Source organism: Pollicipes pollicipes, unplaced genomic scaffold, assembly GCF_011947565.3.
Source record: "Pollicipes pollicipes isolate AB1234 unplaced genomic scaffold, Ppol_2.1 Scaffold_6052;HRSCAF=7182_pilon_pilon_pilon, whole genome shotgun sequence".
NCBI classification, from domain to species: Eukaryota; Metazoa; Arthropoda; class Thecostraca; order Pollicipedomorpha; family Pollicipedidae; genus Pollicipes; species Pollicipes pollicipes.
This window is the reverse complement of record NW_023596805.1, coordinates 17,525,659-17,542,096: the sequence shown is the minus strand read 5'-3', so window position 1 is coordinate 17,542,096 and position 16,438 is coordinate 17,525,659. Positions and strand designations below refer to the sequence as shown.

Genomic DNA, 16,438 nt, shown 5'->3' with positions numbered 1-16,438 from the left:
AAATTGAAATGATCCATTCAATTAGACCTTCTCATTAACCAAAAGTCTGTCTCCGCCCGGGCCCGAACCGGGGACCTCCCGCGTGTGAAGCGGACGTGATAACCACCACACTACGGAAACCATACGCTGCGATGCCAGACGCTGGCGGCGGGCTGCTTGGAAACATAAGATTGGTAGACATCGACCCATTAAATTCCATTAAGTAATTGATTGGTGGGTCTTGCCCACGGCATTCCATTAATATCCACGGATGTGGCAGGTCTGAATTATCCGGAACTTGACTATCTGTCCATGGCGCGGCCCCCAATGACCTGTCTAGTCTGACCTGAGGACACAGAATGACTTGGCAGTGGTGTAGTTTCACAACGTGAATTTGGTGGATTGAGGAAAAAAACTGGCTCGACCCACCCCGTGAAAAACGTTGAAAACTAATTATTTGCCACCCAAATACGCAGAAAACTACAGAATATCTGTGAGAAGTAGTGAATTCAACCGCCGCAATCGGAGGCCCGTGTCTATGTGTACAGACGAACGAAGGTGAGCATCAATGCGCTTGCATGCCGCTGTTTCAGCCGAATCCTTTTTCCCCGTCTACCAGCAACTTACAGCTGTTCGCTGCACAGCGCCGCGACTGAATATCCACAGCGGCGGAGGACCGTCAGTACAAACTCGCGACTTCACTGACAATGCCTAGTCTTCGCAAATGAGCGTGGCAATATGCACCGACAAAATCAAACAATGCATTTTCTATCGAAGAATGTTCTGGCTGATTGCGATAAAATAATCACAAAAGCTGCAAGGGTTTGGGTTGGATATTGGCCAATGAACTGCGCTTTCCATCTGTTAAGTTCCATCACCCGGATGCTCAGTTTAGGCGCCGGCGTGTTGTTGACGTTTGACAAGCGTTACACTGACTGCCTCCTAGCCGATTGCTAGGGTCACAATTAATCTGACGGTATTGGACTGGAATGGATGATTTGCAGACGGCCCACGCATATACACGACGAAATTCGGTACATCGTAATATGTTCGGGTCGCTAAGATCTGACAACAATTGTGATAAAATCTAAAGATCGTCTGATATGTAGTTGCTCGAAAGCACACGTGCTGCACCGATGAGTGGAGACTGTCTGGTAACCAGCCAAACCTCACCAGAGCTTGTTCCTATCGGAATACTTTTAGCCAGTGAGGTACAGCAAGGTCGACATGTGGTCTGACGAGGCATTATCACTGGCCGTAATCGAAATGCCTCCATCAACTAGACATCGTCATGAACCCAAAACCTGTTTCCGCCCGGGCTCGAACCGGGGACCTTCCGCGTGTGAGGCGGACGTGATAACCACTACACTACGGAAACGATACGTAGTGACGCCAGACGCTGGCGCCAGGCTGCCTGGAAACATGAGATTGGGAGATATCGAACCATTGTATTCAATTAAGTGATTAATTGTTAGACCTTGCGTATTATATTTCATCAACATCCGGGAACAGAGGAAGCCTAAATTGCCGGGAATTAGTCTAACTGTCCCTGACGTGGTCCCTCATGACCTGACTCCTCTAACTTTGACGAACCGGTATGACTTGACAATGTTGCAGTTTCGCTAGGTGGGTTTGGAGGGCTGAGGAATGAAGGGTGGCTTAACCTACCCGTGATGAAAAAGAATGCTAAGAACTAAATATTTTCCGATAATACATGAAATACAATACAGCAATTGTGGGAGAATTAGCGAATGCAACCGCCGACCTGGGCGATACGTATCCACGTGTTCAGAAGACTGAGATAAGTGTCAGCGTAGCTGCATGCTGTTGTCTCAACAGAATCATTTTCGTCCGGCTTACCTACAACCTTCAGCTGCCAACTGTACAGTGTCACGCTTCCACCACACGGAGGACCGCCAGTGTAAGCTTACGACTCCAGTGCCAATGCCTTGTCCTTAATATGCCGGCAAATGAGCTCCGCAATATGCACGGACAAAACAAAAACAGAGAACTTTGCAATGGTGGACGTGGTATAATAGTATAATCATTTTCTCGCATTCTACGCGAAAGCGAAAAAAATGGTTTTAAAATTCGCAAACGTTTTGGATGGGCATAGGCTAATTAACTGCACTTTCAAGTCATTCAATGCCGTGACCGGGTTACTCAGCTTCGGCTCCGTCGTGTTGCGATTGAAATTGTGTAGGTTGTCAAACGCATTTGGGAGGAGCATGATGGACGAGAATGAGACAATATTGATAGTCCTATTCTTCGAAAATAGGCAAGAAGATGGAGAAATAGATGTGATATTGCGGCTACATGCCTTTATAGTAACGAATACCAGTAGAACATTTTGTTGTTGATCGCGCAGCGTCACGTCTGAGTTTCTTCTGCGCGCAGCACCGCCGGGACAAACCCGCGGCTTCAACGTCCATACGTATTCCTTGATAACCCGGCGGCAACTGAGTTTGGCGATGTGCGCAGATGAAAAAAGGCAGGGCATTATGCCATGGGTGTACTGCCGATATTTGTTTCGATCAAGGCATGTGGCCGAAATATCACATCTTTCTCTCCTCTCTCCTGTTCATTTTAGCAGGAGTAAGGCAAAACACGGTCTCATTTATTTAAAATGTGTTTGAAAAAGCTACTTTGGCTGCTTCCCGGTCGATTGCTAGAGTTACAGTGGATCTGACGGCGTTGGACTGGAATGAGTTATTTGTAAACGGTGCATGCACCCATGCGGTGAAGTTGGCTTTACATCGTTATCTGCTTGTGTAGCGGAAATATGAAAACAATCATAAAAAAATATCAAATCTAAAGGTCGAAATCGGCTTTTTCCTTCTCATTTATCTTGTTTTTGTTCAGTCGTCGTTTTTTCTTAGTCAAATCGTCATCTTTATTGAAGGAATGGTAATCGAGAAGTCATGGAATCTGTTGTTGCGCACGATCGCAGGTGCGATGCTGTGCGCACAAATTCTCACGTTCGCAGTTGCTTTCGTTCGTTCTTTTCCGAATCGAAATGTGCTGATCGTGCTTCGTTGAGAGCGAAACGAAAAGACCCGTTGCTGAGAAAATAAACCAGGTGCTGGGCGAACGTGCGGAGCCAAACGTACTGCTTGGTAACTAGCAAAACTTCGCTATACCATGTCGCTCTAGTTCTTATCAAAAAGCGCCTAGCTAGGGACCTACAGAGAACCCGAGGGGTGGTGTGACGAGGCAATGCGACGGACGCAAATCAAGATGACCCCATCGACTGGATCTGCTCATTGACCGAAAACCCGTTTCCGCCCGGGCTCGAACCGGGCACCTTCAATGCGTGAATCATACGTGATAACCACTACACTACGGAAACTCAGCATGACATTATCAGACCCTGGCGTCGGGTTGCTTGGAAACTGTAAAGGCCTGAGCAACATGACCTCGTTGTATTGAGCCCCAGCTTGCACTGCAGGGCGCGGCAGGGTCACCGGCTGCGACCGGTTACAAACCACCGACGGGCGTTCGCCGGCACAGCGTTACCGGCCCACGCAGGGGCACGCACATCCGGAACACACCGCGGCAAGGTCGATAGTGCCCGTGCTCAGCTCTGCCTCCCACCAAAATAATAACGGTAAAAAAAGAGAAAGAAAATGCAACCCTGATTATAGTAGGCTCAGCTTCCAAAGAACCAAGTTTGCTTCCTGGGCCTCCCAGATCGGCGAACACCAGAGGCGCTCGCACTCCCCTGACTCGACGCGATCGGTACGGCCGCCGTCTGCAAGTGTAGCGACGTCATACATCTGCTCCAGACAGCCCAGAGCTGTGAGACAGCTCACCTGCGGCGGCGTTTTTCGACTCTGCCACCGATGTCGCCGGTATGGACGCGCGCAGCAAAGGAACCGGGGTCACCAATAGCGACACGGTCGCCACAAGGACGACCGAGCTCGGCGCGTCCGGGAGAGGCGTGAGCGGGTCGGACACCGGGGCTTCCGACGGTGGCGCCGCCTCTGCAGGAGCTGCCCGAGGTGCCCCGGACGAGAGCTCCCTGTGGGGATCGCGACGGGCTGCCACATCAGCGTCACCGGTCACCTCAGGAGATCCTGCGAGCGTATCGCCTAGCTGGCGCCTTGTCCGGTCGTTGTGCCGTCGCCAGAGCCTGCCATGATGCATTCTGACGACAAAGGACACAGGCCCATCGACACCGACGATCCTTCTGGCAGCCCATTGCGGTCCAATGCTGTAGATTCTTGCAAATACAGGATTTGCAATGTCAAGTTCGCGATTACCGTTTTATCTTGGAATCTTAGTTCTGGGTCACCGGTCGCAGCTGGTTTCGGATGAGATGGCCAACCATGAGCTCTGAGGGCGTAACTGACTTATCGTTGTGGGTCGTGATATGCTGACGGTGCAGCCATCGAGACTTGTGGCTTCCCAATTGTCGTCGACCCGTTGCAAAACCAGCTTCTCGTCACGCACCGCACGCTCGGCAAGGCCATTACCCCGACTGTGAAAAGTTCAATCGTTTTGTAATGGATGCCATTTTCTTGCAGGAGGTTTTGAAAGTCCGTGATGTAAACAAGGCAGCGTCATCAGCGACAATAAGGTTCGCGTGTCCCCACTTAGAGAGTGCTCTCCGTAATTTGACAACCGGTGTCTTGGAGCCGACCTCTGCGCAGATCTCAGCCTCGATCCATTTAGAGTGCGCAACCACTACCACCAACACTTGCATTTCTTACGTGGGCTCCGCGAAATCCAGATGTACTTGCGACTGGTCACGGCAGGCCAGGGTCACCTGCAGAGGGCTGCACGGTCGTGCTCAGGCCTGCTCTCCTGGCACGCCTGGCAAGAGCTCGCGATACGTGCAATGTCCTCAACCATGTAAGGCTTCCATAAGCAGCCCCTCGCGAAGGCCTCCCATCCCACGAATGCCAGGGTAGCTGCATGAGGCTCTGTTCAGACAACCTCACGTGCCTTCCTGGGTGTCATAACTCGATGATCCCAACAGCAGGACACCAGAGCAAACAGACCATTCCCGTCGTTTGGTGAAAAACAGGACAGTATAGGTTCAGAGTTCTGCAACCAGCCACTCTTCTGGACACAGTACATCACTCGAGACAACACCGGGTCACGTGACGCCAGCACCGCAATCTTTCTAGCGTCAAACAGTCCATCATCCACCAACAGTAACAGGCCTTCCTCTTCCGATGATGTGAGGTCTAGCAGGAGACGCCTGTTGAGAGCATCGGCGTTGCCCACCACCTCTGTGCGGCGTCCCCAGGTCTCGTGCCTGTATGCAGACAGCTTCAGCACCCACCTGCAAATTCTGGCAGACGCCATCTCGGGAGGATCAGCACGCTCTCCAAAGAGTGCCACCAACAGCTTGTGGTCCGTCTCTTAGGTATGCAGGCTCTTGAACAAGTACGAATGGAAGTTGATGACGCCGAACGTGATGGCGAGCACCTCACGCTCAATTTGGGAGTATTTGCTCTCGCTTGGGAGGGGTTCCTTGACACGAATCCATTGACCTCTCAAACCTAACAGGCTTTTTTTGAACCAGGACAGCGCTGATCTCGACAGGTGAGGCATCACATTCGAAAACTTGGGCCTTGTTTGATGTTGAAGTGGCCCAGTACCGGGCTTAACGTGAGGACCTTACGCGCCCACCGGAAGTCATGTCCCCGCATAAAATGAAGTGCAATGCGTGAAGTCCCAAAGCATTATTTCATTAATGGAATACAATGGGTCGATGTCTGCCAATCGTGTGTTTCCAACCAGCTCGACCGCAAGCTCTGCTATCCACATACGTCGTTTCCGTAGTGTAGTGGTTATCACGTCCGCTTCACACGCGGAAGGTCCCCGGTTCGAGCCCGGGCGGAAACAGGTTTTGCGTTGATGACGCGGTTCATGTTGAGGGATTCATTTCACATGATAAACGTTGGTCACATCAATTCGCCATAGCCTTCGCCGAGTTACAGGACCAGAGCTCTCCCTCTAGCCAGCAGTTTTCTGATAATTTATGTGATCGGCTCAGTCTGATGAAGTTTGTCTGGTTGTCAGGCATTCTTTTCTCGTCCATGTCGTGTGCCTCTGGCCCCGCACACTCGTCCATGACCCTTGGTCGTTGAGGTTCAGACCGTGCAGTGCCGACAGGTGACGGCATGTGACGTCACTAAACAGCCAGAGGATCTGCGGCTGCTGTTCTGATGCATGCCGTGTGTTTCCTAGTCACGTTATCCAATATAGCCTCGATTTATTTTGAGGCCGAACAAAATTGGGTAGACGCTCTGTACCCGAATTCGCGAAAGCCTGCAAAAACAATAACATGAATAAGAACACATGCGACACATTATGAACACATTATGCGAATAGACACCGTCGCCCTTGGGAACCCATACTGATGAGACTATGAGATGTTAAGGACAACCCGAAACGTTATTGGTCCTTTGTTAATTCCTTGAAGTCATCAGAGCACATATCTCCCGTTCCTGAGCGCGATGACAATGTGTAAAAGAGTGACGAGGAGCGTGCCATGAGCCTGACGTTCGTATATTGCCTGACCCACCTTTGCTCGATGCTCCTGGATTAGACAGCTTTAGCCTACCACATGGCCGCATAGCACACTTGTTACGCGATCCACTGCACACAAGACCTGTGGTCCCGACGGGCTCAGTGCCTGGACTCTCAGGAAATGTGCCGAAGAGCTAGCTATTCCGTTAGAGATAATATGGAAGCTTTCTCTGAACTCTGGCGTCTTCCCCGCCATGTGAAGCAAGCGAATGTGATGCCGGTGCATAAGAAGGGGCTCAAAAAGCTGCCTGAAAACTACAGACCTGTGTCGTTGCTTCCTATCTGCTAAAAAAATATTGGAGAACATTTTGAGTGGTAGCCTATTGCAAGTCTGTCTGCCCGCCATTTCCTCCTCCCAGTATGGATTCATTCCAAAGCGCTCTGGTATCCCAAACCTTTCAAGTTTTCTTGAACACTGTTGGACATCTATCTGCGACTGTGTATAATGTGTATGTGTGTGTGTGTGTATGTGTGTGTGTGTGTGTGCGTGTGTGTGTGTGTGTGTGTGTGTGTGTGTGTGTGGTGTGTGTGTGTGTGTGTGTGTGTGTGTGTGTGTGTGTGTGTGTGTGTGTGTGTGTGTGTGTGTGTGTGTGTGTGTGTGGTGTGTGTGTGTGTGTGTGTGTGTGTGTGTGTGTGTGTGTGTGTGTGTTGTGTGTGTGTGTGTGTGTGTGTGTGTGTGTGTGTGTGTGTGTGTGTGTGTGTGTGTGTGTGTGTGTGTGTGTGTGTGTGTGTGTGTGTGTGTGTGTGTGTGTGTGTGTGTGTGTGTGTGTGTGCGGGTGTTTGGTTGGGTTTTTTGTTTGTGTGTGTATTGTATATTTATTGTTCTTAAAACTGGACTGCTTCCGTAATTGGGCTTTCGCCTGTGGAATGCTTATGAAGTAAATAAACAAATCAACAAACGTACTCTAGCACAGTGAAATGTCCTCTTTCATGGCTTTGGCAGCCGGAGGTACACTGATGTGGAGCGTTGTGTACAAATTAACAATTGACACCACTAGGATATTGGTATTGTCGGGGCCCCCAAATCTTATCTGCCAACAACGTCGAGACGAAATTGCGGGGTTTCCCAGTAATGCCTAGAATTGCAAACCGATCAGAAAGGGTATTTCACAGATGCAGTTTTGGGGCACATTGGGAGTCCCCCCCCCCCTAACGTGACCTTCCTCTTACGCCAGGTGCACTTTCGACGCACAGCGCCTCAGCATCAAAACGGAAAGCGATTTTGGACGAATATTGCATCACTGGCATAGGCTGAAGCAGATCTCGGTTATCTACCAGAAAGTTTCCAGAAGAACCCAGATACCTCTCCTGAGCAATAAGTTACTGGTGCTCATTTATGTCATTTGACCATTGACCTTGTTTGACTTTACGCAGGTCATGGTGAACAAAATCATGCAAGCCTGTTTTGAGTTTTGCACTTGAATAGGCTTCAAAAGTTGCAGAAGGCAGCATGTTTCTAAAATCAATACGTGGAACTGGGTTGTTTTAAATCAGTTACCTATTTTGACCTTTAAGAAGTCTATGAAAGATGCATGATGCAGTTCAATTCATAAATTGAATTCGGAATGAGCACCAGAAGCTACCTCAGCTGTAGAGTAATAAAGCGGGTTTGTTTTGACCTTGGCATGACCGTCACACCTGACCATAAGCCAATTAAATTTATTAATTTCATTGCCGTATTGCCTATCAAACTATTTCAGAGTTGTATGACTTGGCCTCACTCCGATGTGTATCTAGCTGAAAGATTCCCTTACAAATTCGCCTCGCCGAATCCATGACCTGACTTTGACCTGTCGTAGGTCAGCGACCTTCACAGACACATCTAGACTTCTAAATTCTGGACATCAAACGATCCGCTTTTCAGCTGCATTCAATTAAAAGGTTGAACTGCATGTAATGTTCTAGAAATATCAGTTGTTGAAATGTGCACACTCCACATCAAAGCCCCTCCGACTGCCCAGCCCATGAAAGGGCTGAATACATACAAGCATGCTGCTATATATATATATATATATATATATAATATATATATATATATATATATATATACATATTAATATGTCAGTATGGATGTATTCCCAGCTAACTTTGAGAACCCACATATATCAAATGCGTCGGTATCAATGCACCAACGTCCAGTACATATTCATTCGCACCAGGCGGTGCATAATTTGCCGGTTTGAATAAGTCGAAACAATAACGCTAATGATTGTAACAGACTATATTCATGTTTCTACGAACGGTCCCTCTGGCTCATATGGTAAAGCCTGGGCTGACCTGGCTGGCGTGTGTGGGGAATAGAAAGGAGCGATACCTGGAGATCAGATGGGGACGCACTGACATTGAGAGTATGATGCGGTTTGGGCAGTAAACCGAACAGTAGCTGCAGGCGTTACACGGCACGCGTCCAATGTGACCTGTACCCTTCATGGGCGGCGTCAGGCAGCTGGAGTATGCTAAGCTCGGCGTGGGTGATAAGCACATTTGTAACACTGGGGTTTAGCATTGAGCTAAAGCACCGAACAAGTTATTTTAAACAGAGCGAATGAGTTGATGGATGTATTTTAGGTTTCATGAGTGTCGACGCATTACGTCTGCTTCATTTCACTGTTTTTTTTTTCATTTCTAGGTTTTCATTGAGTCCGTATGTCATCTCTGCGTGACTCTGTTTGGCCTCAATATTGACCGCTGACTACGTCGGATAGTGTTACTAGACATGCCATACCATGCATCAGAACGGCCGCCGCAGACCCTCTGGCTGTCAGGTGACTTCACATGCAGTAAGTCGGTGGCGCTTCATGGTCAAGGCCTCAGTCGCTACGGGTGCTGGACGAACGCGCGGGGCTAGAGGCACTGGACACTGACGAGCGAAGACTGCCTGGTAACAAGCCAAACTTGACAAGACTGAGTCGCTTTCACTCTTATTAAAAAGTTTCTAGTTGGTGATCGACAGTGATCTCCAAGCGTGGCGCGACGAGGTGACTTGACTGACGTAAATCTTATGATCTGATCAATATGGACAGCTGTATCAACCCAAAATCTGTCCCCGCCCGGGCTCGAACCGAAGACCTTCCGCGTGTGAACCGAGCATGATAACCACTACACAACGGAAACGACGAGCAGTACTTAAGACCCTGGCGGCGGCCTGCTTGGAAACATATGATTGGGAGGCATGATTGGAGGCAACTTGATTAATGACGGATGCCCTGATTAATGCACTCCATTAATATCTGAGGACATGATAAGCCTAAATTACCCGGATCTCGTCGGTCAATGACATGACCCCCGATGATCTGACCCTGACTCATGCGACCTGTCAACACGGTGCGACTTGGTGTTGTTTTGCAACGTAAAATTGGTGACAGCTAAAAATGGCTCAATGACGACAAATGGGGTCTCATTATGAAAAACCGCTAAGGACTAAGTATTTTTTGCGTAAGTTTCTGTGGTACAACCAAATGTGTGTCAGTATTAGTGAATTTAACCACCACACTCAAATGTATGTGTCACATGTTTTGTACCGAAAAACGAATATGAGTGTCAGTACATTTGGATGCTGTTGTTTCAGCAAAATCGTTTCCGTCACGTTTACCAATAAACTTCAACTGTCGGCTGCACAGCGCCGCGCCTAAATATCCACAGCGCGGAGAACCGTCCTTACAAAATAGCAACTTTAAGGACGATGAATGGTCTTCCATGTGCCGGCAATTGATCGTGACAATATGCGCCAACAAGTGAAAACAAGACATTCTATAACGCTCCGTTCTGAGTCATTGCGGCAAAATCATCGCAAGGTTCGCAAAGGTTGGGGTGGATATTGGCCTTTTCTGCGCTTTCCTGTGTAGCCGCATGCTTTTCTCTCAACAGAATCATTTTCGTCCGGTTTACGTACAACGTATAGCTGCCAACTGCACAATGCCACGCCTGGATATCCACCACGCAGAGCACCGCCAGCCTGAGCTCACGACTATAAGATCAATGCCTGGTCTTCAATATGCCGGCAATGTGCGCGGCGATATGCGTCAACAAAAATAAACAACACAGAACTTTTCAATGGTGGACGTTATAGACCAATGCGAGAACATGATTATAGATTCGCAGATGTTGTTTGGACATTGGGTACCTAACTGCGCTTCAAGCTAATGCATTTGATGACCCAGCGTGCTTTAGTTTAGGCCTTGTCGTGTTGTGGTTGTCATTGCGTAAGTTGTTGTAAGTGCATTGCGAGGGTCATTTTGGGTGTGGATGAGACAGTATTGACAGTCTTATTCTTAGTAGAATAAAGAGGAAACTGGAGAGATAGGCGTAATATTGCGGCCACATGCCTCTATCGAAACGAATATGAGTAGCAAATTTTGTTGCCGATTGCACAGCGCCACGCCTTTCCCCCGCGCGGAGGAAATCGACTCCGTTTGAGCAAGGACAGCACCGGTCCAGGCAGGTGGACCATCACAGCCGAGAACTTGCAACATTTATGTCGAAGAGCCCAGACCTGTGCATGACGTGAGGGCCATACGCGTCCGCCGGAAGCCAGGTCCCCGGACAAAAGTGCAGGGCAAGTGCGAAGTAAAGCCCCAGAACATCAGTTTAGTAATGGAATGTAATGGATCTATGTCTCCCAATCAACCCCCTGCCAGGGTCTGACGCGTCCACTTGTCGTTTCCGTAGTGTAGTGTAGTGGTTATCACGTCCGCTTCACACGCGGAAGGTCCCCGGTTCGAGCCCGGGCGGAAACAGGCTTTGAGTCGGTGGCGTGGTTCACGTTTGGGGGTTTCATTTCATCAGTAATACCAGCCCCCGAGCTCTTGTTGCGATGCGTTTTCTTCTCGCTTCGATTCGTGCCGAGAACGTGTGGCCCCCCCCCCCCATGCTCTCGTCCGTGACCCGTGGTGACTGAGACTCCGGCCGTGAGGCGCCGCCAGCTGACTCCATGTGACGTCACCAGACAGTCAGAGGATCTGCGGGTGTTGTTCCGATGCGTGTCGTGTGATGTTTAGTCACGTTATCCTATGTAGCATTCCGATAATGTTGAGGCCAAGCAAAGTTGGGTCGATGTGTTGTATCCGAACTGATGAAAGCCAGATAAAACAATGACATGAATGGCAACAGATGGCACACATCACCGGCCATGCTGCCCGAATCAAAATGATCAACTCATTCTTTCTGCTTTGGGAAAGCGTCAGTTGCTTTCACCTACATGCTTAACGTAAGTGCAACAAAGGCGCTTGTTATTTACTCCAAGCTTAACATACTGTAGCTGTCTAGCGTCACTCCTGGGTTACAGGTAACAGTGATAAGCATGCGGAATGCGTGTTATTGTTCTGCTTGCTCCAATCAGTATCATAGTTTTCACCATTTCGTGGTCTACCTGAGCCCTAGCTATCGGCCCCGCACATTGCATGCCAGGCCAGCCTAGGCCACATCACGTCAGCCCTGAGGGCCGCTCGTAGCATATGAATGTCGTCATTAGCAGCTGTTTCAAACGAGCTGAAACCAACAAGACGTCACTTTCGGCATGAAGCTAGCGAGGTGATAACGGACGTACATGTTATCACCATGCAAAAGATATCTAAACAAGCGAATGGACACTGTCGCCCTTGGGAACCATCTCGCTGGGATGAGCCTCTAGCGCAGGGAGGGGAATACCTCTTTCATGGGTTTGGTAGCCGGAGGCGCTCTGATGTGGGGCGTTGTGTACAAATTAGCAACTGACTGCTAAAATATTGGACTAGTCGCAGCCCCCAAGTTTAGCAAATTCCCTCTTATTAAAGTGACCTCCTTCTTACGCCAAGTGCACTTTCGACCGTACTATGCCTGGGCATCAAATTGGAAACGTTTCGGACGGATATGGTATCGTTCACTAGGGTGGTGTTAATGGTACCGTGGTAACCATTGTTTTACGGATTTATTCAGTTCATTCATGGACTTATGCCGCTTTAAGTCACGGTCAGATCATCAGATAAGTCTGGGCCAGGTCATCTGGTGCCGCATCAGGGTAGTGAGATGATATTCGGGCAATGAGGGGTTACCCTGTCTCGGGATATTAGTTAGGCTCAGCACGTTAAGCCACGAAGCATTATTTCAGTGATGGAATGAAATGGGTAGATGTCTCCCAATCTTATGTTTTCAAGCAGCCCGCCGCCAGGGTACGACGGTCCTATCAGTCGTTTCCGTAGTGTAGTGGTTATTACGTTCCCGTCACACGCGGAAGGTCCCCGGTTGGAGCCCGGGCGGAAACGGCCTTTGAGTTGATGACATGGTCCACGTTGAGGCTTTCATTGATTTACGTTAGTCATATTATTTCGTCATGCCAGTGGCCGAGCTCTAGACCCAGAGCCCTGGAGCTCTCTGCCAGAGCCATCTGTCTACCAGTAGCTTTCCGATTATTTCCGACCATTTCTGCTAACTCATGTGCAGTTTGACTGGTTGCTAGGCAGACTCTCGACCCGTTTCTACGGCTGGCCCCACCAGGTCGTCCATGACCCGTGGCGGCTGAGACTTCGGCCATGAAGCGTCGCCAGCTGAGCACATGTGACGTCACCAGACAGCCTGAGAATCTGCGGCTGTTGTTCTGATGCGTGCCGTGTGATGCCCAGTAACGCTATCGGACGCAGCCTTCGGGTAATGTTGATGCCAAACGTGGATGGACAGGCGTAATGTACTCAATGCGATGAATGAAAGCCCAAGAAAATAAAACAATGATAGAAAAATGGATCAGAAATGAAAGCAACGGGATCAAACTGTCCATATTTTGAGACGGGGCCAAAAGTATCTTCCCCCTCCCCCATAATTTCAGGCGGCCCAGAAGAGGTCTTCGGTTTTATCGTAAAATTTGCCTACTGTGTTATCAAATCAGGCGTAGAGGGCTCATGTCTGTCTGGTATGGGAAGAGCCTGGTTTAAGGTCAGAAGAGAATCGCTTCGTGTGCGCCAATGGCCCATCTTTGGCTAGTAATGGCCCTTTCAAAGCCGGAAAACATCCATGTCACTTCCAGACATGGCAGGGCCTCTTTCTGATTCGGAAAAGGGCTCCTTGTAAGTTCATAAAGGCATATCATCAACCTAAAATCTGTTTCCTCCCGGTCTCGAACCGGGAACCTTCCGCGCGTGGAGTGGACGTGACAAGTAGTACACTACGGAAACAATACATGACACCATCAGATCGATCCCGAGGCGCACTTTGATTGGGGAATGGAGTACCACGTGATCCATGTGACGCAACTGGTTCAAACTTCAACCAGTCTGCTCCTCGGTAACAGGCCCTTGACAGCTGGGCTAATCACAGACGTTGCTCTTATTCGCACCAGTATAGGTCCGCACGGTGGTTGACATGGATATGGTGTCGCGACTGCAGGGAAGGGGCGTAGTTTCCGTTTCAAAGCGTTGACAGGAAAATCTGTACTCGAAAATGATTAAACCTGATATCCTTATTATTAGGCTTCATGAGTGTCAACGCGTTACGCCTGCGTCATTTCACTGTTTTTTTTTTTCATTTCTAGGTTTTCATTGCGTCCGTATGTCATCTGCGTGACTCTGTTTGGCCTCAATATTGACCGCTGGACTACGTCGGATAGTGTTACTAGACATGCCATACCATGCATCAGAACGGCCGCCGCAGCCCTCTGGCTGTCAGGTGACTTCACATGCAGTAAGTTGGCGGCGCTTCATGGTCAAGGCCTCAGCCGCTACGGGTGCTGGACGAACGCGCGGGGCTAGAGGCACTGGACACTGACGAGCGAGACTGCCTGTAACAAGCCAAACTTGACCAAGGCTGCGTCGCTTTCGCTCTTATTAAAAAGCTTATAGTTAGGATCGACAGTGATCTCCAAGCGGGGTGCGACGTGGTGACTTGACTGACGTAAATGATAGCATCTGATCAATATGGACAGCTGTATCAACCCAAAATCTGCCCCCGCCCGGGTTCGGACCAAGACCTTCCGCGTGTGAAGCGGACGTGCTAACTACTACACAACGGAAAAGACGAACAGTATTGCTAGACCCTGGTGGTGGCCTGCTTGAAAACATATGATTGGGAGGCATCGACCCATTGCATTTCAACACTTGATTAATGACGGATGCCCTGATTAATGCACTCCATTAACATCTGAGGACATGATAAGCCTAAATTACCCGGATCTCGTCGGACTGTCCCTAACATGACCCCTAATGATCTGACCCTGACTTATATGACCTGACAACACAGTGCGACTTGGTGCTGTTTCGCAACGTGAAATTGGTGACAGCTAAAAATGGCTCAATGACGAAAAATGTGGCCCCATGATGCAAAACCTCTAAGAACTAAGCATTTTTCGCGTAAGTTTCTGAGGCGCAACAAAATATGTGTCAGAATTAGTGAATTTAACCGCCACACTCAAAGGTACATGTCACATGTATTGTACAGAAAAACGAATTTGAGTGTCAATGCAGTTGCATGCTGTTGTTTCAGCAAAATCGTTTCCGTCCCGTTTACCAACAACCTTCAACTGTCGGCTGCACAGCGCCGCGACTGAATTTCCACAGCGCGGAGAACCGTCATTACAAAATAGCGACTTCAAGGACAATGTCTGGTCTTTCATATGCCGGCAAATGATCATGACAATATGCGCCAACAAATGAAAACAATGCATTCTGTTACGCTCGACGTTCTGAGTGGTTGCGACAAAATTATTGCAAAGTGCGCAAAGGATGGGGTGGATATTGGCCAGTGAACTGTGCTTTCCATCTACTAAGTTCCATCACCCGGCTGCTCAGTTTAGGGGCCGGCGTGTTGTCGACTGCGTTTGGGAAACATTACATTGACTGTTTCTTGGCCAATTGCTAGGGTCGCAATTGATCTGACGGTGTTGGACTGGAATGAGTGATTTGAAGACGGCACGCGCACATACATGATGGAATATGGTTTTGCATCGTTATCTGCTCGGGTAGCTAAGATCTGACAATAATGTTGACAAAAACTAAAAACCGTCTGATCTGTAGTTGCGCGCAAGCACACGTGCTGCACCGATGAGTGGAGACTGTCTGGTAACCAGCCAAACCTCACCAGACCTTGTTCTTATCGGAATACTTTTAGCCAGTGATGTGCAGCAGGGTCGAAATGTGGTTTGACGAGGCAATGTCACTAACCGTAATCGAAATGCCTCCATCAACTAGATGCCCTCACCAACTCAAAACATGTTTCCGCCCGGGCTCGAACCGGGGACCTTCCGCGTGTGAAGCGGACGTGATAACCACTACACTACGGAAACGATGCATGGCGGCTGCAGACACTGGCGGCGGGCTGCTTGAAAGCATAAGATAGAGAGGCCTTGAACCATTGTATTCAATTAAATGATTAATTGTTGCACCTTGCGTATTGTAGGTCACCAATATCCGGGAACAGGGTAAGCCTAAATTGCCGGGATCCTGGCTAACTGTCCCTGGCTTGGCCCCTAATGACCTGACTCATCTGACTTGACGAACCAGTATGACTTGACAATGTTGCAGTTTCGCTGGGTGGGTTTGGATGGCTGAGGAATGAAAAGTGGCTTAACCTACCCGTGACACAAAAAGCGCTAAAAACTAAATATTTTCCGATGATACATGCAATATAATATAGCAAATGTGGAAAAATTAGCGATTCAACCAACGAATTGGACGGCACGTATCCACATGTTCACAAGATGGAGATAAGTGTCAGTGTAGCTGCGTGCTGTTGTCTCAACAGAATTACTTTCGTCCGGTTTACCTACAACCTTCAGTTGCCAACTGCACGGTGCCACGCCTGGATATCCACCACGCGGAGGACCGCCAGTGCACTCACGACTCCAATGTCAATGCCTAGTCTTTAATATGCCGGCAAATGGGCGCGCGAATATGCGCCGACAAAAATGAACACCAGAGAACTTTGCATTGGTGCACGTGGTATAATAGCATAATCA

The 16,438-nt window shown here is 48.9% G+C and overlaps 5 non-coding genes across 5 annotated transcripts; 2 read left to right on the top strand and 3 right to left on the bottom strand.

Annotated features, from left to right (window-relative positions):
* Positions 1-47: 47 nt before the first annotated feature.
* Positions 48-120, bottom strand: TRNAV-CAC (transfer RNA valine (anticodon CAC)). The gene has a single exon. It is a non-coding gene; the product is annotated as a tRNA-Val (tRNA).
* A 1,164-nt stretch (positions 121-1,284) lies between these two features.
* On the bottom strand, positions 1,285-1,357 carry TRNAV-CAC (transfer RNA valine (anticodon CAC)). The gene has a single exon. It is a non-coding gene; the product is annotated as a tRNA-Val (tRNA).
* A 4,405-nt stretch (positions 1,358-5,762) lies between these two features.
* On the top strand, positions 5,763-5,835 carry TRNAV-CAC (transfer RNA valine (anticodon CAC)). Its single transcript has one exon. It is a non-coding gene; the product is annotated as a tRNA-Val (tRNA).
* A 5,345-nt stretch (positions 5,836-11,180) lies between these two features.
* Positions 11,181-11,258, top strand: TRNAV-CAC (transfer RNA valine (anticodon CAC)). Its single transcript has one exon. It is a non-coding gene; the product is annotated as a tRNA-Val (tRNA).
* Positions 11,259-15,693: 4,435 nt separating this feature from the next.
* Positions 15,694-15,766, bottom strand: TRNAV-CAC (transfer RNA valine (anticodon CAC)). Its single transcript has one exon. It is a non-coding gene; the product is annotated as a tRNA-Val (tRNA).
* Between the last annotated feature and the right edge of the window lie 672 nt (positions 15,767-16,438).